Below are 17,987 nucleotides of genomic sequence, written 5' to 3'. Positions count from 1 at the left end.
CCTCTAAGGCTGGCACTTTAAGCTGGCCCTCTAAGGCTGGCCCTTTAAGGCTGGCCCTTTAAGCTGGCCCTTTAAGGCTGGCCCTTTAAGCTGGCCCTTTAAGGCTGGCCCTTTAAGGCTGGCCCTTTAAGCTGGCCCTTTAAGGCTGGCCCTTTAAGCTGGCCCTTTAAGGCTGGCCCTTTAAGGCTGGCCCTTTGAGGCTGGCCCTTTAAGCTGGCCCCTTAAGGCTGGCCCTTTAAGCTGGCCCTCTAAGGCTGGCCCTTTAAGCTGGCCCTCTAAGGCTGGCATTCTAAGGCTGGCCCTTTAAGGCTTGCCCTTTAAGGCTGGACCTTTAAGCTGGCCCCTTAAGGCTGGCCCTTTAAGCTGGCCCTTTAAGGCTTGCCCTTTAAGGCTGGCCCTTTAAGCTGGCCCTTTAAGGCTGGCCCTTTAAGCTGGCCCTTTAAGGCTGGCCCTTTAAGGCTGGCCCTTTGAGGCTGGCCCTTTAAGCTGGCCCCTTAAGGCTGGCCCTTTAAGCTGGCCCTCTAAGGCTGGCCCTTTAAGCTGGCCCTCTAAGGCTGGCCCTCTAAGGCTGGCCCTTTAAGGCTTGCCCTTTAAGGCTGGACCTTTACGCTGTCCCCTTAAGGCTGGCCCTTTAAGCTGGCCCTCTAAGGCTGGCCCTTTAAGCTGGCCCTTTAAGGCTGGCCCTTTAAGCTGGCCCTGTAAAGCTGGCCCTCTAAGGCTGGCCCTTTAAGCTGGCCCATTAAGGCTGGCCCTTTAAGCTGGCCCTCTAAGGCTGGCCCTTTAAGGCTGGCCCTTTAAGCTGGCCCCTTAAGGCTTGCCCTCTAAGGCTGGCCCTTTAAGATGGCCCTTTAAGGCTGGCCCTTTAAGCTGGCCCTTTAAGGCTGGCCCTTTAAGGCCGGCCCTTTAAGCTGGCCCTTTAAGGCTGGCCCTTTAAGCTGGCCCTTTAAGGCTGGCCCTTTAAGGCTGGCCCTTTAAGGCTGGCCCTTTAAGCTGGCCCCTTAAGGCTGGCCCTTTAAGCAGGTCCTCTACTGCTGGCCCTTTAAGCTGGCCCTCTAAGGCTGGCCCTTTAAGGCTTGCCCTTTAAGGCTGGCCCTTTAAGCTGGCCCCTTAAGGCTGGCCCTTTAAGCTGGCCCTCTAAGGCTGGCCCTTTAAGCTGGCCCTTTAAGGCTGGCCCTTTAAGCTGGCCCTTTAAAGCTGGCCCTCTAAGGCTGGCCCTTTAAGACTGGCCCTTTAAGGCTGGCCCTTTAAGGCTGGCCCTTTAAGCTGGCCCCTTAAGGCTTGCCCTTTAAGCTGGCCCTCTAAGGCTGGCCCTTTAAGCTGGCCATCTAAGGCTGGCCCTTTAAGGCTGGCCCTTTAAGCTGGCCCCTTAAGGCTGGCCCTCTAAGGCTGGCCCTTTAAGCTGGCCCTCTAAGGCTGGCCCTTTAAGGCTGGCCCTTTAAGCTGGCCCCTTAAGGCTGGCCCTCTAAGGCTGGCCCTTTAAGCTGGCCCTTTAAGGCTGGCCCTTTATGCTGGCCCTTTAAGGCTGGCCCTTTAAGGCCGGCCCTTTAAGCTGGCCCTTTAAGGCTGGCCCTTTAAGCTGGCCCTTTAAGGCTGGCCCTCTAAGGCTGGCCCTTTAAAGCTGGCCCTTTAAGGCTGGCCCTCTAAGGCTGGCCCTTTAAGGCTGGCCCTTTAAGGCTGGCCCTTTAAGGCTGGCCCTTTAAGACTGGCCCTTTAAGGCTGGCCCTTTAAGGCTGGCCCTTTAAGCTGGCCCCTTAAGGCTGGCCCTTTAAGCTGGCCCTCTAAGGCTGGCCCTTTAAGCTGGCCCTCTAATGCTGGCCCTTTAAGGCTGGCCCTTTAAGGCTTGCCCTTTAAGGCTGGCCCTTTAAGCTGGCCCTTTAAGGCTGGCCCTTTAAGCTGGCCCTTTAAGGCTGGCCCTTTAAGGCTGGCCCTTTAAGCTGGCCCTTTAAGGCTGGCCCTTTAAGGCTGGCCCTTTAAGCTGGCCCTTTAAGGCTGGCCCTTTAAGCTGGCCCTTTAAGGCTGGCCCTTTAAGGCTGGCCCTTTGAGGCTGGCCCTTTAAGCTGGCCCTCTAAGGCTGGCCCTTTAAGCTGGCCCTCTAAGGCTGGCCCTTTAAGCTGGCCCTCTAAGGCTGGCCCTCTAAGGCTGGCCCTTTAAGGCTTGCCCTTTAAGGCTGGCCCTTTAAGCTGGCCCTTTAAGGCTGGCCCTTTAAGCTGGCCCTCTAAGGCTGGCCCTTTAAGCTGGCCCTTTAAGCTGGCCCTTTAAGGCTGGCCCTTTAAGGCTGGCCCTTTAAGCTGGTCCCTTAAGGCTGGCCCTTTAAGCTGGCCCTCTAAGGCTGGCCCTTTAAGCTGGCCCTCTAAGGCTGGCCCTTTAAGGCTGGCCCTTTAAGCTGGCCCTTTAAGGCTGGCCCTTTAAGCTGGCCCTTTAAGGCTGGCCCTTTAAGGCTGGCCCTTTAAGCTGGCCCTTTAAGGCTGGCCCTTTAAGCTGGCCCTTTAAGGCTGGCCCTTTAAGGCTGGCCCTTTGAGGCTGGCCCTTTAAGCTGGCCCCTTAAGGCTGGCCCTTTAAGCTGGCCCTCTAAGGCTGGCCCTTTAAGCTGGCCCTCTAAGGCTGGCATTCTAAGGCTGGCCCTTTAAGGCTTGCCCTTTAAGGCTGGACCTTTAAGCTGGCCCCTTAAGGCTGGCCCTTTAAGCTGGCCCTTTAAGGCTGGCCCTTTAAGCTGGCCCTTTAAGGCTGGCCCTCTAAGGCTGGCCCTTTAAGACTGGCCCTTTAAGGCTGGCCCTTTAAGCTGGTCCCTTAAGGCTGGCCCTTTAAGCTGGCCCTCTAAGGCTGGCCCTTTAAGCTGGCCCTCTAAGGCTGGCCCTTTAAGGCTGGCCCTTTAAGCTGGCCCTTTAAGGCTGGCCCTTTAAGCTGGCCCTTTAAGGCTGGCCCTATAAGGCTGGCCCTTTAAGCTGGCCCCTTAAGGCTTGCCCTCTAAGGCTGGCCCTTTAACCTGGCCCTTTAAGGCTGGCCCTTTAAGGCTGGCCCTTTAAGCTGGCCCTTTAAAGCTGGCCCTCTAAGGCTGGCCCTTTAAGACTGGCCCTTTAAGGCTGGCCCTTTAAGGCTGGCCCTTTAAGCTGGCCCCTTAAGGCTTGCCCTTTAAGCTGGCCCTCTAAGGCTGGCCCTTTAAGCTGGCCATCTAAGGCTGGCCCTTTAAGGCTGGCCCTTTAAGCTGGCCCCTTAAGGCTGGCCCTCTAAGGCTGGCCCTTTAAGCTGGCCCTTTAAGGCTGGCCCTTTAAGGCCGGCCCTTTAAGCTGGCCCTTTAAGGCTGGCCCTTTAAGCTGGCCCTTTAAGGCTGGCCCTCTAAGGCTGGCCCTTTAAGACTGGCCCTTTAAAGCTGGCCCTTTAAGGCTGGCCCTCTAAGGCTGGCCCTTTAAGGCTGGCCCTTTAAGGCTGGCCCTTTAAGGCTGGCCCTCTAAGGCTGGCCCTTTAAGACTGGCCCTTTAAGGCTGGCCCTTTAAGCTGGCCCCTTAAGGCTGGCCCTTTAAGCTGGCCCTTTAAGGCTGGCCCTTTAAGCTGGCCCCTTAAGGCTGGCCCTTTAAGCTGGCCCTCTAAGGCTGGCCCTTTAAGGCTGGCCCTTTAAGGCTTGCCCTTTAAGGCTGGCCCTTTAAGCTGGCCCTTTAAAGCTGGCCCTTTAAGCTGGCCCTTTAAGGCTGGCCCTTTAAGGCCGGAACTTTAAGCTGGCCCTTTAAGGCTGGCCCTTTAAGCTGGCCCTTTAAGGCTGGCCCTCTAAGGCTGGCCCTTTAAGACTGGCCCTTTAAAGCTGGCCCTTTAAGGCTGGCCCTCTAAGGCTGGCCCTTTAAGGCTGGCCCTTTAAGGCTGGCCCTTTAAGGCTGGCCCTCTAAGGCTGGCCCTTTAAGACTGGCCCTTTAAGGCTGGCCCTTTAAGCTGGCCCCTTAAGGCTGGCCCTTTAAGCTGGCCCTTTAAGGCTGGCCCTTTAAGCTGGCCCCTTAAGGCTGGCCCTTTAAGCTGGCCCTCTAAGGCTGGCCCTTTAAGGCTGGCCCTTTAAGGCTTGCCCTTTAAGGCTGGCCCTTTAAGCTGGCCCTTTAAAGCTGGCCCTTTAAGCTGGCCCTTTAAGGCTGGCCCTTTAAGGCTGGCCCTTTAAGCTGGCCCTTTAAGGCTGGCCCTTTAAGCTGGCCCTTTAAGGCTGGCCCTTTGAGGCTGGCCCTTTAAGCTGGCCCCTTAAGGCTGGCCCTTTAAGCTGGCCCTCTAAGGCTGGCCCTTTAAGCTGGCCCTCTAAGGCTGGCCCTTTAAGGCTTGCCCTTTAAGGCTGGCCCTTTAAGCTGGCCCCTTAAGGCTGGCCCTTTAAGCTGGCCCTCTAAGGCTGGCCCTTTAAGCTGGCCCTTTAAGCTGGCCCCTTAAGGCTGGCCCTTTAAGGCCGGCCCTTTAAGCTGGCCCTTTAAGGCTGGCCCTTTAAGCTGGCCCTTTAAGGCTGGCCCTTTAAGCTGGCCCTTTAAGGCTGGCCCTTTAAGGCTGGCCCTTTAAGCTGGCCCCTTAAGGCTGGCCCTTTAAGCAGGCCCTCTAAGGCTGGCCCTTTAAGCTGGCCCTCTAAGGCTGGCCCTTTAAGGCTTGCCCTTTAAGGCTGGCCCTTTAAGCTGGCCCCTTAAGGCTGGCCCTTTAAGCTGGCCCTTTAAGGCTGGCCCTTTAAGGCTGGCCCTTTAAGCTGGCCCTTTAAAGCTGGCCCTTTAAGGCAGGCCCTTTAAGGCTGGCCCTTTAAGCCCTCCCCCTTAAGGCTGGCCCTTTAAGCTGGCCCTTTAAGCTGGCCCTTTAAGGCTGGTCCTCTAAGGCTGGCCCTTTAAGACTGGCCCTTTAAGGCTGGCCCTTTAAGGCTGGCCCTTTAAGCTGGCCCCTTAAGGCTGGCTGTTTAAGCTGGCCCTCTAAGGCTGGACCTTTAAGCTGGCCCTCTAAGGCTGGCCCTTTAAGGCTGGCCCTTTAAGGCTTGCCCTTTAAGGCTGGCCCTTTAAGCTGGCCCTTTAAGGCTGGCCCTTTAAGGCTGGCCCTTTAAGCTGGCCCTTTAAGGCTGGCCCTTTAAGCTGGCCCTTTAAGGCTGGCCCTTTGAGGCTGGCCCTTTAAGCTGGCCCCTTAAGGCTGGCCCTTTAAGCTGGCCCTCTAAGGCTGGCCCTCTAAGGCTGGCCCTTTAAGGCTTGCCCTTTAAGGCTGGCCCTTTAAGCTGGCCCCTTAAGGCTGGCCCTTTAAGCTGGCCCTCTAAGGCTGGCCCTTTAAGCTGGCCCTTTAAGCTGGCCCTTTAAGGCTGGCCCTTTAAGGCTGGCCCTTTAAGGCTGGCCCTTTAAGGCTGGCCCTTTAAGGCTGGCCCTTTAAGGCTGGCCCTTTAAGTTGGCCCCTTAAGGCTGGCCATCTAAGGCTGGCCCTTTAAGCTGGCCCTTTAAGGCTGGCCTTTTAAGCTGGCCCTTTAAGGCTGGCCCTTTAAGCTGGCCCTTTAAGGCTGGCCCTCTAAGGCTGGCCCTTTAAGACTGGCCCTTTAAGGCTGGCCCTTTAAGCTGGTCCCTTAAGGCTGGCCCTTTAAGGCTGGCCCTTTAAGGCTGGCCCCTTAAGGCTGGCCCTTTAAGCTGGCCCTCTAAGGCTGGCCCTTTAAGCTGGCCCTCTAAGGCTGGCCCTTTAAGGCTTGCCCTTTAAGGCTGGCCCTTTAAGCTGGCCCTTTAAGGCTGGCCCTTTAAGCTGGCCCTCTAAGGCTGGCCCTTTAAGGCTGGCCCTTTAAGGCTGGCCCTTTAAGGCTGGCCCTTTAAGCTGGCCCTTTAAAGCTGGCCCTTTAAGCTGGCCCTTTAAGGCTGGCCCTTTAAGGCTGGCCCTTTAAGCTGGCCCTTTAAGGCTGGCCCTTTAAGCTGGCCCTTTAAGGCTGGCCCTTTGAGGCTGGCCCTTTAAGCTGGCCCTTTAAGGCTGGCCCTTTGAGGCTGGCCCTTTAAGCTGGCCCCTTAAGGCTGGCCCTTTAAGCTGGCCCTCTAAGGCTGGCCCTTTAAGCTGGCCCTCTAAGGCTGGCCCTTTAAGGCTTGCCCTTTAAGGCTGGCCCTTTAAGGCTGGCCCTTTAAGCTGGCCCTTTAAGGCTGGCCCTTTAAGCTGGCCCTTTAAGGCTGGCCCTTTGAGGCTGGCCCTTTAAGCTGGCCCCTTAAGGCTGGCCCTTTAAGCTGGCCCTCTAAGGCTGGCCCTCTAAGGCTGGCCCTTTAAGGCTTGCCCTTTAAGGCTGGCCCTTTAAGCTGGCCCCTTAAGGCTGGCCCTTTAAGCTGGCCCTCTAAGGCTGGCCCTTTAAGCTGGCCCTTTAAGCTGGCCCTTTAAGGCTGGCCCTTTAAGGCTGGCCCTTTAAGGCTGGCCCTTTAAGGCTGGCCCTTTAAGGCTGGCCCTTTAAGGCTGGCCCTTTAAGTTGGCCCCTTAAGGCTGGCCATCTAAGGCTGGCCCTTTAAGCTGGCCCTTTAAGGCTGGCCTTTTAAGCTGGCCCTTTAAGGCTGGCCCTTTAAGCTGGCCCTTTAAGGCTGGCCCTCTAAGGCTGGCCCTTTAAGACTGGCCCTTTAAGGCTGGCCCTTTAAGCTGGTCCCTTAAGGCTGGCCCTTTAAGGCTGGCCCTTTAAGGCTGGCCCCTTAAGGCTGGCCCTTTAAGCTGGCCCTCTAAGGCTGGCCCTTTAAGCTGGCCCTCTAAGGCTGGCCCTTTAAGGCTTGCCCTTTAAGGCTGGCCCTTTAAGCTGGCCCTTTAAGGCTGGCCCTTTAAGCTGGCCCTCTAAGGCTGGCCCTTTAAGGCTGGCCCTTTAAGGCTGGCCCTTTAAGGCTGGCCCTTTAAGCTGGCCCTTTAAAGCTGGCCCTTTAAGCTGGCCCTTTAAGGCTGGCCCTTTAAGGCTGGCCCTTTAAGCTGGCCCTTTAAGGCTGGCCCTTTAAGCTGGCCCTTTAAGGCTGGCCCTTTGAGGCTGGCCCTTTAAGCTGGCCCTTTAAGGCTGGCCCTTTGAGGCTGGCCCTTTAAGCTGGCCCCTTAAGGCTGGCCCTTTAAGCTGGCCCTCTAAGGCTGGCCCTTTAAGCTGGCCCTCTAAGGCTGGCCCTTTAAGGCTTGCCCTTTAAGGCTGGCCCTTTAAGCTGGCCCCTTAAGGCTGGCCCTTTAAGCTGGCCCTCTAAGGCTGGCCCTTTAAGCTGGCCCTTTAAGCTGGCCCCTTAAGGCTGGCCCTTTAAGGCCGGCCCTTTAAGCTGGCCCTTTAAGGCTGGCCCTTTAAGCTGGCCCTTTAAGGCTGGCCCTTTAAGCTGGCCCTTTAAGGCTGGCCCTTCTAGGCTGGCCCTTTAAGCTGGCCCCTTAAGGCTGGCCCTTTAAGGCTGGCCCTTTAAGCTGGCCCTTTAAGGCTGGCCCTTTAAGCTGGCCCTCTAAGGCTGGCCCTTTAAGCTGGCCCTCTAAGGCTGGCCCTTTAAGGCTGGCCCTTTAAGCTGGCCCTTTAAGGCTGGCCCTCTAAGGCTGGCCCTTTAAGACTGGCCCTTTAAGGCTGGCTCTTTAAGGCTGGCCCTTTAAGCTGGCCCCTTAAGGCTGGCCCTTTAAGCTGGCCCTCTAAGGCTGGCCCTTTAAGCTGGCCCTTTAAGGCTGGCCCTTTAAGCTGGCCCTTTAAGGCTGGCCCTTTAAGCTGGCCCTTTAAGGCTGGCCCTTTAAGGCTTGCCCTTTAAGGCTGGCCCTTTAAGCTGGCCCTTTAAGGCTGGCCCTTTAAGCTGGCCCTTTAAGGCTGGCCCTTTAAGGCTGGCCCTTTAAGCTGGCCCTTTAAGGCTGGCCCTTTAAGCTGGCCCTTTAAGGCTGGCCCTTTAAGGCTGGCCCTTTGAGGCTGGCCCTTTAAGCTGGCCCTCTAAGGCTGGCCCTTTAAGCTGGCCCTCTAAGGCTGGCCCTTTAAGCTGGCCCTCTAAGGCTGGCCCTCTAAGGCTGGCCCTTTAAGCTGGCCCCTTAAGGCTGGCCCTTTAAGCTGGCCCTCTAAGGCTGGCCCTTTAAGCTGGCCCTCTAAGGCTGGCATTCTAAGGCTGGCCCTTTAAGGCTTGCCCTTTAAGGCTGGACCTTTAAGCTGGCCCCTTAAGGCTGGCCCTTTAAGCTGGCCCTTTAAGGCTGGCCCTTTAAGCTGGCCCTTTAAGGCTGGCCCTCTAAGGCTGGCCCTTTAAGACTGGCCCTTTAAGGCTGGCCCTTTAAGCTGGTCCCTTAAGGCTGGCCCTTTAAGCTGGCCCTCTAAGGCTGGCCCTTTAAGCTGGCCCTCTAAGGCTGGCCCTTTAAGGCTGGCCCTTTAAGCTGGCCCTTTAAGGCTGGCCCTTTAAGCTGGCCCTTTAAGGCTGGCCCTATAAGGCTGGCCCTTTAAGCTGGCCCCTTAAGGCTTGCCCTCTAAGGCTGGCCCTTTAACCTGGCCTTTTAAGGCTGGCCCTTTAAGGCTGGCCCTTTAAGCTGGCCCTTTAAAGCTGGCCCTCTAAGGCTGGCCCTTTAAGACTGGCCCTTTAAGGCTGGCCCTTTAAGGCTGGCCCTTTAAGCTGGCCCCTTAAGGCTTGCCCTTTAAGCTGGCCCTCTAAGGCTGGCCCTTTAAGCTGGCCATCTAAGGCTGGCCCTTTAAGGCTGGCCCTTTAAGCTGGCCCCTTAAGGCTGGCCCTCTAAGGCTGGCCCTTTAAGCTGGCCCTCTAAGGCTGGCCCTTTAAGGCTGGCCCTTTAAGCTGGCCCCTTAAGGCTGGCCCTCTAAGGCTGGCCCTTTAAGCTGGCCCTTTAAGGCTGGCCCTTTAAGGCCGGCCCTTTAAGCTGGCCCTTTAAGGCTGGCCCTTTAAGCTGGCCCTTTAAGGCTGGCCCTCTAAGGCTGGCCCTTTAAGACTGGCCCTTTAAAGCTGGCCCTTTAAGGCTGGCCCTCTAAGGCTGGCCCTTTAAGGCTGGCCCTTTAAGGCTGGCCCTTTAAGGCTGGCCCTCTAAGGCTGGCCCTTTAAGACTGGCCCTTTAAGGCTGGCCCTTTAAGGCTGGCCCTTTAAGCTGGCCCCTTAAGGCTGGCCCTTTAAGCTGGCCCTCTAAGGCTGGCCCTTTAAGCTGGCCCTCTAAGGCTGGCCCTTTAAGGCTGGCCCTTTAAGGCTTGCCCTTTAAGGCTGGCCCTTTAAGCTGGCCCTTTAAAGCTGGCCCTTTAAGCTGGCCCTTTAAGGCTGGCCCTTTAAGGCTGGCCCTTTAAGCTGGCCCTTTAAGGCTGGCCCTTTAAGCTGGCCCTTTAAGGCTGGCCCTTTGAGGCTGGCCCTTTAAGCTGGCCCCTTAAGGCTGGCCCTTTAAGCTGGCCCTCTAAGGCTGGCCCTTTAAGCTGGCCCTCTAAGGCTGGCCCTTTAAGGCTTGCCCTTTAAGGCTGGCCCTTTAAGCTGGCCCCTTAAGGCTGGCCCTTTAAGCTGGCCCTCTAAGGCTGGCCCTTTAAGCTGGCCCTTTAAGCTGGCCCCTTAAGGCTGGCCCTTTAAGGCCGGCCCTTTAAGCTGGCCCTTTAAGGCTGGCCCTTTAAGCTGGCCCTTTAAGGCTGGCCCTTTAAGCTGGCCCTTTAAGGCTGGCCCTTTAAGGCTGGCCCTTTAAGCTGGCCCCTTAAGGCTGGCCCTTTAAGCAGGCCCTCTAAGGCTGGCCCTTTAAGCTGGCCCTTTAAGCTGGCCCTCTAAGGCTGGCCCTTTAAGGCTTGCCCTTTAAGGCTGGCCCTTTAAGCTGGCCCCTTAAGGCTGGCCCTTTAAGCTGGCCCTTTAAGGCTGGCCCTTTAAGGCTGGCCCTTTAAGCTGGCCCTTTAAAGCTGGCCCTTTAAGGCAGGCCCTTTAAGGCTGGCCCTTTAAGCCCTCCCCCTTAAGGCTGGCCCTTTAAGCTGGCCCTTTAAGCTGGCCCTTTAAGGCTGGTCCTCTAAGGCTGGCCCTTTAAGACTGGCCCTTTAAGGCTGGCCCTTTAAGGCTGGCCCTTTAAGCTGGCCCCTTAAGGCTGGCTGTTTAAGCTGGCCCTCTAAGGCTGGCCCTTTAAGCTGGCCCTCTAAGGCTGGCCCTTTAAGGCTGGCCCTTTAAGGCTTGCCCTTTAAGGCTGGCCCTTTAAGCTTGCCCTTTAAGGCTGGCCCTTTAAGCTGGCCCTTTAAGGCTGGCCCTTTAAGGCTGGCCCTTTAAGCTGGCCCTTTAAGGCTGGCCCTTTAAGCTGGCCCCTTAAGGCTGGCCCTTTAAGCTGGCCCTCTAAGGCTGGCCCTTTAAGCTGGCCCTTTAAGGCTGGCCCTCTAAGGCTGGCCCTTTAAGACTGGCCCTTTAAGGCTGGCCCTTTAAGGCTGGCCCTTTAAGCTGGCCCCTTAAGGCTGGCCCTTTAAGCTGGCCCTCTAAGGCTGGCCCTTTAAGCTGGCCCTTTAAGGCTGGCCCTTTAAGCTGGCCCTTTAAGGCTGGCCCTTTAAGGTGGCCCTTTAAGGCTGGCCCTTTAAGGCTGGCCCTTTAAGGCTTGCCCTTTAAGGCTGGCCCTTTAAGCTGGCCCTTTAAGGCTGGCCCTTTAAGGCTGGCCCTTTAAGCTGGCCCTTTAAGGCTGGCCCTTTAAGCTGGCCCTTTAAGGCTGGCCCTTTGAGGCTGGCCCTTTAAGCTGGCCCCTTAAGGCTGGCCCTTTAAGCTGGCCCTCTAAGGCTGGCCCTTTAAGCTGGCCCTCTAAGGCTGGCCCTCTAAGGCTGGCCCTTTAAGGCTTGCCCTTTAAGGCTGGCCCTTTAAGCTGGCCCCTTAAGGCTGGCCCTTTAAGCTGGCCCTCTAAGGCTGGCCCTTTAAGCTGGCCCTTTAAGCTGGCCCTTTAAGGCTGGCCCTTTAAGGCTGGCCCTTTAAGGCTGGCCCTTTAAGGCTGGCCCTTTAAGGCTGGCCCTTTAAGTTGGCCCCTTAAGGCTGGCCATCTAAGGCTGGCCCTTTAAGCTGGCCCTTTAAGGCTGGCCTTTTAAGCTGGCCCTTTAAGGCTGGCCCTTTAAGCTGGCCCTTTAAGGCTGGCCCTCTAAGGCTGGCCCTTTAAGACTGGCCCTTTAAGGCTGGCCCTTTAAGCTGGTCCCTTAAGGCTGGCCCTTTAAGGCTGGCCCTTTAAGGCTGGCCCCTTAAGGCTGGCCCTTTAAGCTGGCCCTCTAAGGCTGGCCCTTTAAGCTGGCCCTCTAAGGCTGGCCCTTTAAGGCTTGCCCTTTAAGGCTGGCCCTTTAAGCTGGCCCCTTAAGGCTGGCCCTTTAAGCTGGCCCTCTAAGGCTGGCCCTTTAAGCTGGCCCTTTAAGCTTGCCCCTTAAGGCTGGCCCTTTAAGCTGGCCCTCTAAGGCTGGCCCTTTAAGGCTGGCCCTTTAAGGCTGGCCCTTTAAGGCTGGCCCTTTAAGCTGGCCCTTTAAAGCTGGCCCTTTAAGCTGGCCCTTTAAGGCTGGCCCTTTAAGGCTGGCCCTTTAAGCTGGCCCTTTAAGGCTGGCCCTTTAAGCTGGCCCTTTAAGGCTGGCCCTTTGAGGCTGGCCCTTTAAGCTGGCCCTTTAAGGCTGGCCCTTTGAGGCTGGCCCTTTAAGCTGGCCCCTTAAGGCTGGCCCTTTAAGCTGGCCCTCTAAGGCTGGCCCTTTAAGCTGGCCCTCTAAGGCTGGCCCTTTAAGGCTTGCCCTTTAAGGCTGGCCCTTTAAGCTGGCCCCTTAAGGCTGGCCCTTTAAGCTGGCCCTCTAAGGCTGGCCCTTTAAGCTGGCCCTTTAAGCTGGCCCCTTAAGGCTGGCCCTTTAAGGCCGGCCCTTTAAGCTGGCCCTTTAAGGCTGGCCCTTTAAGCTGGCCCTTTAAGGCTGGCCCTTTAAGCTGGCCCTTTAAGGCTGGCCCTTTAAGGCTGGCCCTTTAAGCCTGCCCCTTAAGGCTGGCCCTTTAAGCAGGCCCTCTAAGGCTGGCCCTTTAAGCTGGCCCTCTAAGGCTGGCCCTTTAAGGCTTGCCCTTTAAGGCTGGCCCTTTAAGCTGGCCCCTTAAGGCTGGCCCTTTAAGCTGGCCCTTTAAGGCTGGCCCTTTAAGGCTGGCCCTTTAAGCTGGCCCTTTAAAGCTGGCCCTTTAAGGCAGGCCCTTTAAGGCTGGCCCTTTAAGCCCTCCCCCTTAAGGCTGGCCCTTTAAGCTGGCCCTTTAAGCTGGCCCTTTAAGGCTGGTCCTCTAAGGCTGGCCCTTTAAGACTGGCCCTTTAAGGCTGGCCCTTTAAGGCTGGCCCTTTAAGCTGGCCCCTTAAGGCTGGCTGTTTAAGCTGGCCCTCTAAGGCTGGCCCTTTAAGCTGGCCCTCTAAGGCTGGCCCTTTAAGGCTGGCCCTTTAAGGCTTGCCCTTTAAGGCTGGCCCTTTAAGCTGGCCCTTTAAGGCTGGCCCTTTAAGCTGGCCCTTTAAGGCTGGCCCTTTAAGGCTGGCCCTTTAAGCTGGCCCTTTAAGGCTGGCCCTTTAAGCTGGCCCCTTAAGGCTGGCCCTTTAAGCTGGCCCTCTAAGGCTGGCCCTTTAAGCTGGCCCTTTAAGGCTGGCCCTCTAAGGCTGGCCCTTTAAGACTGGCCCTTTAAGGCTGGCCCTTTAAGGCTGGCCCTTTAAGCTGGCCTCTTAAAGCTTGCCCTTTAAGCTGGCCCTCTAAGGCTGGCCCTTTAAGCTGGCCCTTTAAGGCTGGCCCTTTAAGCTGGCCCTTTAAGGCTGGCCCTTTAAGGCTGGCCCTTTAAGCAGGCCCTTTAAGGCTGGCCCTTTAAGGCTGGCCCTTTAAGGCTTGCCCTTTAAGGCTGGCCCTTTAAGCTGGCCCTTTAAGGCTGGCCCTTTAAGGCTGGCCCTTTAAGCTGGCCCTTTAAGGCTGGCCCTTTAAGCTGGCCCTTTAAGGCTGGCCCTTTGAGGCTGGCCCTTTAAGCTGGCCCCTTAAGGCTGGCCCTTTAAGCTGGCCCTCTAAGGCTGGCCCTTTAAGCTGGCCCTCTAAGGCTGGCCCTCTAAGGCTGGCCCTTTAAGGCTTGCCCTTTAAGGCTGGCCCTTTAAGCTGGCCCCTTAAGGCTGGCCCTTTAAGCTGGCCCTCTAAGGCTGGCCCTTTAAGCTGGCCCTTTAAGCTGGCCCTTTAAGGCTGGCCCTTTAAGGCTGGCCCTTTAAGGCTGGCCCTTTAAGGCTGGCCCTTTAAGGCTGGCCCTTTAAGTTGGCCCCTTAAGGCTGGCCATCTAAGGCTGGCCCTTTAAGCTGGCCCTTTAAGGCTGGCCTTTTAAGCTGGCCCTTTAAGGCTGGCCCTTTAAGCTGGCCCTTTAAGGCTGGCCCTCTAAGGCTGGCCCTTTAAGACTGGCCCTTTAAGGCTGGCCCTTTAAGCTGGTCCCTTAAGGCTGGCCCTTTAAGGCTGGCCCTTTAAGGCTGGCCCCTTAAGGCTGGCCCTTTAAGCTGGCCCTCTAAGGCTGGCCCTTTAAGCTGGCCCTCTAAGGCTGGCCCTTTAAGGCTTGCCCTTTAAGGCTGGCCCTTTAAGCTGGCCCCTTAAGGCTGGCCCTTTAAGCTGGCCCTCTAAGGCTGGCCCTTTAAGCTGGCCCTTTAAGCTGGCCCCTTAAGGCTGGCCCTTTAAGCTGGCCCTCTAAGGCTGGCCCTTTAAGGCTGGCCCTTTAAGGCTGGCCCTTTAAGGCTGGCCCTTTAAGCTGGCCCTTTAAAGCTGGCCCTTTAAGCTGGCCCTTTAAGGCTGGCCCTTTAAGGCTGGCCCTTTAAGCTGGCCCTTTAAGGCTGGCCCTTTAAGCTGGCCCTTTAAGGCTGGCCCTTTGAGGCTGGCCCTTTAAGCTGGCCCTTTAAGGCTGGCCCTTTGAGGCTGGCCCTTTAAGCTGGCCCCTTAAGGCTGGCCCTTTAAGCTGGCCCTCTAAGGCTGGCCCTTTAAGCTGGCCCTCTAAGGCTGGCCCTTTAAGGCTTGCCCTTTAAGGCTGGCCCTTTAAGCTGGCCCCTTAAGGCTGGCCCTTTAAGCTGGCCCTCTAAGGCTGGCCCTTTAAGCTGGCCCTTTAAGCTGGCCCCTTAAGGCTGGCCCTTTAAGGCCGGCCCTTTAAGCTGGCCCTTTAAGGCTGGCCCTTTAAGCTGGCCCTTTAAGGCTGGCCCTTTAAGCTGGCCCTTTAAGGCTGGCCCTTTAAGGCTGGCCCTTTAAGCCTGCCCCTTAAGGCTGGCCCTTTAAGCAGGCCCTCTAAGGCTGGCCCTTTAAGCTGGCCCTCTAAGGCTGGCCCTTTAAGGCTTGCCCTTTAAGGCTGGCCCTTTAAGCTGGCCCCTTAAGGCTGGCCCTTTAAGCTGGCCCTTTAAGGCTGGCCCTTTAAGGCTGGCCCTTTAAGCTGGCCCTTTAAAGCTGGCCCTTTAAGGCAGGCCCTTTAAGGCTGGCCCTTTAAGCCCTCCCCCTTAAGGCTGGCCCTTTAAGCTGGCCCTTTAAGCTGGCCCTTTAAGGCTGGTCCTCTAAGGCTGGCCCTTTAAGACTGGCCCTTTAAGGCTGGCCCTTTAAGGCTGGCCCTTTAAGCTGGCCCCTTAAGGCTGGCTGTTTAAGCTGGCCCTCTAAGGCTGGCCCTTTAAGCTGGCCCTCTAAGGCTGGCCCTTTAAGGCTGGCCCTTTAAGGCTTGCCCTTTAAGGCTGGCCCTTTAAGCTGGCCCTTTAAGGCTGGCCCTTTAAGCTGGCCCTTTAAGGCTGGCCCTTTAAGGCTGGCCCTTTAAGCTGGCCCTTTAAGGCTGGCCCTTTAAGCTGGCCCCTTAAGGCTGGCCCTTTAAGCTGGCCCTCTAAGGCTGGCCCTTTAAGCTGGCCCTTTAAGGCTGGCCCTCTAAGGCTGGCCCTTTAAGACTGGCCCTTTAAGGCTGGCCCTTTAAGGCTGGCCCTTTAAGCTGGCCCCTTAAAGCTTGCCCTTTAAGCTGGCCCTCTAAGGCTGGCCCTTTAAGCTGGCCCTTTAAGGCTGGCCCTTTAAGCTGGCCCTTTAAGGCTGGCCCTTTAAGGCTGGCCCTTTAAGCAGGCCCTTTAAGGCTGGCCCTTTAAGGCTGGCCCTTTAAGGCTTGCCCTTTAAGGCTGGCCCTTTAAGCTGGCCCTTTAAGGCTGGCCCTTTAAGGCTGGCCCTTTAAGCTGGCCCTTTAAGGCTGGCCCTTTAAGCTGGCCCTTTAAGGCTGGCCCTTTGAGGCTGGCCCTTTAAGCTGGCCCCTTAAGGCTGGCCCTTTAAGCTGGCCCTCTAAGGCTGGCCCTTTAAGCTGGCCCTCTAAGGCTGGCCCTCTAAGGCTGGCCCTTTAAGGCTTGCCCTTTAAGGCTGGCCCTTTAAGCTGGCCCCTTAAGGCTGGCCCTTTAAGCTGGCCCTCTAAGGCTGGCCCTTTAAGCTGGCCCTTTAAGCTGGCCCTTTAAGGCTGGCCCTTTAAGGCTGGCCCTTTAAGGCTGGCCCTTTAAGGCTGGCCCTTTAAGGCTGGCCCTTTAAGTTGGCCCCTTAAGGCTGGCCATCTAAGGCTGGCCCTTTAAGCTGGCCCTTTAAGGCTGGCCTTTTAAGCTGGCCCTTTAAGGCTGGCCCTTTAAGCTGGCCCTTTAAGGCTGGCCCTCTAAGGCTGGCCCTTTAAGGCTGGCCCTTTAAGGCTGGCCCTTTAAGCTGGTCCCTTAAGGCTGGCCCTTTAAGGCTGGCCCTTTAAGGCTGGCCCCTTAAGGCTGGCCCTTTAAGCTGGCCCTCTAAGGCTGGCCCTTTAAGCTGGCCCTCTAAGGCTGGCCCTTTAAGGCTTGCCCTTTAAGGCTGGCCCTTTAAGCTGGCCCCTTAAGGCTGGCCCTTTAAGCTGGCCCTCTAAGGCTGGCCCTTTAAGCTGGCCCTTTAAGCTGGCCCCTTAAGGCTGGCCCTTTAAGCTGGCCCTCTAAGGCTGGCCCTTTAAGGCTGGCCCTTTAAGGCTGGCCCTTTAAGCTGGCCCTTTAAAGCTGGCCCTTTAAGCTGGCCCTTTAAGGCTGGCCCTTTAAGGCTGGCCCTTTAAGGCTGGCCCTTTAAGCTGGCCCTTTAAGGCTGGCCCTTTGAGGCTGGCCCTTTAAGCTGGCCCTTTAAGGCTGGCCCTTTGAGGCTGGCCCTTTAAGCTGGCCCCTTAAGGCTGGCCCTTTAAGCTGGCCCTCTAAGGCTGGCCCTTTAAGCTGGCCCTCTAAGGCTGGCCCTTTAAGGCTTGCCCTTTAAGGCTGGCCCTTTAAGCTGGCCCCTTAAGGCTGGCCCTTTAAGCTGGCCCTCTAAGGCTGGCCCTTTAAGCTGGCCCCTTAAGGCTGGCCCTTTAAGGCCGGCCCTTTAAGCTGGCCCTTTAAGGCTGGCCCTTTAAGCTGGCCCTTTAAGGCTGGCCCTTTAAGCTGGCCCTTTAAGGCTGGCCCTTTAAGGCTGGCCCTTTAAGCCTGCCCCTTAAGGCTGGCCCTTTAAGCAGGCCCTCTAAGGCTGGCCCTTTAAGCTGGCCCTCTAAGGCTGGCCCTTTAAGGCTTGCCCTTTAAGGCTGGCCCTTTAAGCTGGCCCCTTAAGGCTGGCCCTTTAAGCTGGCCCTTTAAGGCTGGCCCTTTAAGGCTGGCCCTTTAAGCTGGCCCTTTAAAGCTGGCCCTTTAAGGCAGGCCCTTTAAGGCTGGCCCTTTAAGCCCTCCCCCTTAAGGCTGGCCCTTTAAGCTGGCCCTTTAAGCTGGCCCTTTAAGGCTGGTCCTCTAAGGCTGGCCCTTTAAGACTGGCCCTTTAAGGCTGGCCCTTTAAGGCTGGCCCTTTAAGCTGGCCCCTTAAGGCTGGCTGTTTAAGCTGGCCCTCTAAGGCTGGCCCTTTAAGCTGGCCCTCTAAGGCTGGCCCTTTAAGGCTGGCCCTTTAAGGCTTGCCCTTTAAGGCTGGCCCTTTAAGCTGGCCCTTTAAGGCTGGCCCTTTAAGCTGGCCCTTTAAGGCTGGCCCTTTAAGGCTGGCCCTTTAAGCTGGCCCTTTAAGGCTGGCCCTTTAAGCTGGCCCCTTAAGGCTGGCCCTTTAAGCTGGCCCTCTAAGGCTGGCCCTTTAAGCTGGCCCTTTAAGGCTGGCCCTCTAAGGCTGGCCCTTTAAGACTGGCCCTTTAAGGCTGGCCCTTTAAGGCTGGCCCTTTAAGCTGGCCCCTTAAGGCTGGCCCTTTAAGCTGGCCCTCTAAGGCTGGCCCTTTAGGCTGGCCCTTTAAGCTGGCCCTTTAAGGCTGGCCCTTTAAGGCTGGCCCTTTAAGCTGGCCCTTTAAGGCTGGCCCTTTAAGGCTGGCCCTTTAAGCTGGCCCTTTAAGGCTGGCCCTTTAAGCTGTCCCTTTAAGGCTGGCCCTTTAAGGCTGGCCCTTTAAGCTGGCCCTTTAAGGCTGGCCCTTTAAGCTGGCCCTTTAAGCTGGCCCTTTAAGGCTGGCCCTTTAAGCTGGCCCCTTAAGGCTGGCCCTTTAAGCTGGCCCTGTAAAGCTGGCCCTCTAAGGCTGGCCCTTTAAGCTGGCCCCTTAAGGCTGGCCCTTTAAGCTGGCCCTCTAAGGCTGGCCCTTTAAGCTGGCCCTCTAAGGCTGGCCCTTTAAGGCTGGCCCTTTAAGGCTGGCCTTTTAAGGCTGGCCCTTTAAGTTGGCCCTTTATGGCTGGCCCTTTAAAGCTGGCCCTTTAAGGCTGGCCCTTTAAGCTGGCCCTCTAAGGCTGGCCCTCTAAGGCTGGCCCTTTAAGGCTGGCCCTTTAAGCTGGCGCTCTAAGGCTGGCCCTTTAAGGCTGGCCCTCTAAGGCTGGCCCTTTAAGGCTGGCCCTTTAAGGCTGGCCCTTTAAGGCTGGCCCTTTAAGCTGGCCCCTTAAGGCTGGCCCTTTAAGCTGGCCCTCTAAGGCTGGCCCTTTAAGCTGGCCATCTAAGGCTGGCCCTTTAAGCTGGCCCTTTAAGCTGGCCCCTTAAGGCTGGCCCTCTAAGGCTGGCCCTTTAAGCTGGCCCTTTAAGGCTGGCCCTTTAAGGCTGGCCCTTTAAGCTGGCCCCTTAAGGCTGGCCCTTTAAGCTGGCCCTCTAAGGCTGGCCCTTTAAGCTGGCCATCTAAGGCTGGCCCTTTAAGCTGGCCCTTTAAGCTGGCCCCTTAAGGCTGGCCCTCTAAGGCTGGCCCTTTAAGCTGGCCCTTTAAGGC

Source organism: Doryrhamphus excisus, linkage group LG15, assembly GCF_037039965.1.
Source record: "Doryrhamphus excisus strain RoL-2023G ecotype Guam linkage group LG15, RoL_Dexc_Guam_v1.1, whole genome shotgun sequence".
NCBI classification, from domain to species: Eukaryota; Metazoa; Chordata; class Actinopteri; order Syngnathiformes; family Syngnathidae; genus Doryrhamphus; species Doryrhamphus excisus.
The sequence above is the reverse complement of the archived record's forward strand: the minus strand, read 5'-3'. Positions refer to the sequence as shown.